The sequence below is a fragment of the Quercus suber genome, unplaced genomic scaffold, assembly GCF_002906115.3.
Source record: "Quercus suber isolate HL8 unplaced genomic scaffold, Cork oak 2.0 scaffold_110, whole genome shotgun sequence".
Taxonomy (NCBI): Eukaryota; Viridiplantae; Streptophyta; class Magnoliopsida; order Fagales; family Fagaceae; genus Quercus; species Quercus suber.
The window spans coordinates 886,757-888,810 of record NW_027069575.1 but is presented as its reverse complement, the minus strand read 5'-3'; positions in this window follow the sequence as shown (position 1 = coordinate 888,810).

Sequence of the window (2,054 nt, the reverse complement as noted above, 5' to 3'; positions counted from 1 at the left end):
AACAGCTCTTCTTCATTTGTTTCTTAGTCAGATATTCATGACTTTAACACTTGACTTGAACAACATGTTTCTTGAAGTCTTAAACCCATCCTCAATCTACCCAATTACAAGTAAAGTTCATTTTGTTAAAAGATTAGCCAATTACATAAAATGTGTCCCTAACATTTGGTAAGTATCTGCGTTCAACAAAAATTATATGGTGATTGCCAGAGCTTTGTCTTAAATTAGTCTTGTCTTCATATTTAGTATATTCTAAGGACACATTTTCCTTGCTTCTTGTTGTTAAAATGGCATTTATACTACACATATGTCTCAAAATGGAGCAGGGTATATGTTTAAACTTGCAGTTTGGAAAAATATTATGGCTCAAATGTCTTATAAGAATTATGACAAATGTTATAAATCATAAGAACCTGGTATAGGGTCATCTACATTTCATTGTAAATTGAAAGAGTTCATTTTATGGTTAAGATTTTATTTCCTGAGTACAGTGTCCTATATGCATGTTAATTAAGATGCCTTCAGCCAAAAAAAAAAAAATGTTAATTAAGATGCCTCTTGACTAGGTCATGGATTGTTTGTAGAAAATTCTAATAATGCTTTCACAATTGACTTCGAATATGATATCATGTAATGTTATTTGTATTTTCTATCTCCTTTTCCTCTTTGAAGGTTACTCCACTCCTCAGTACAGTTGGTTCAATAGTGACATACCAAAAGTTAATAGAAGTGAGACACCATGGTTGATTGTTATAATGCGTCCACCATGGTACAACAGTAACGCTGATCATTATATGGAAGGAGAAACCATGAGAGTATTATAGGAGAAAGCATTCGTACAGTACAAAGTTGCTGTGAACGATCTGTAAGTACTCTATACACTTCTATTTTAGTATTTGAAATATGACTATCATCATTGGTTTCCCAAAATCCTAATGCATTGCAAACTTTTAATATTTTTTTTACCATTCTCAATTTAGCTCAATGGTTTTCTTTATGCTAGTGTTACTTGACAACCAATTTATATGTATCATCATACTTTTGATCAAATACAATTCAAATTCTTTAGAAATGATGCCATAAACTTTTTGATATATTTTTGACAAGTAAGCCTTTGGCTTTGACACTATATATTTTAAAACAAATTTGCTCCACATTTTCCTAGTCAAATTAGTTTTCAAAGCAAGGCTTTTTCAGCTCTTTTCTCCTTTTATAGATAGACATTTGTAGAACTCTTCAAAAAAGGAAAAAAAAAATGTAAGGAGATATATAGGCACAAGTCTATGCATGTATCAAGATCAAGCAAGATTATTGACCAATCATTCATGACAAGCTTGAAAATTTATTTACAACAATCAAACTTAGATTTCTAGATGTCGCTCACACTTAAAGAATGTGCATACATAACAAACTAAGTTCGTAAATGCATTACGCCATTAATACAGAGGTATTAGGCCAAACTCATATGTGAAATGTGCCTAAACATATACGATCAAACTTTTTGAATTTTTCACTTTTTTGTGTTTTTGGATTTTTTACTCACATAAAGCAAAAGCATAAAAGTAAGATCAAATGCAAAAACAAAAATAATGCATATAAAGAGTTGCATGATGCACAAATGCACGATAATAAAACATCTAATGCATGAAGAGTCCTACAAAAATTGAAAGAATTAGATCAATGACCAAAAGAGTAAGAGTTCAACCATAGAAACCCTTCGTCACCCAAATGGAATGCTTTTTTAGAATGAGTGTCTCATGAGAAGTGAGACGAGGGTTGGAAGAATGAGAACCGGAGATGCACAAAGACAAGGAGGTAAGAGCATTAACCACATGCTTTAACAACTTACTACTTTCAATCAAATCTGGTTTAGCTTGCAAAGCACAACTTCCAAGAAGTTCAACTTTCTCTTTCCTTTTGATTCTTTTAAGAACTTGAAACTTAGAGCAGTGAGGTCTTAGATGACCAAAAGCACCACAATGGTGACAAACAATGGGTTTAGGTCCACTAGGCTTTTAGGGAGGGATCTAGCAATATGGTTTTATTCTCTCTTC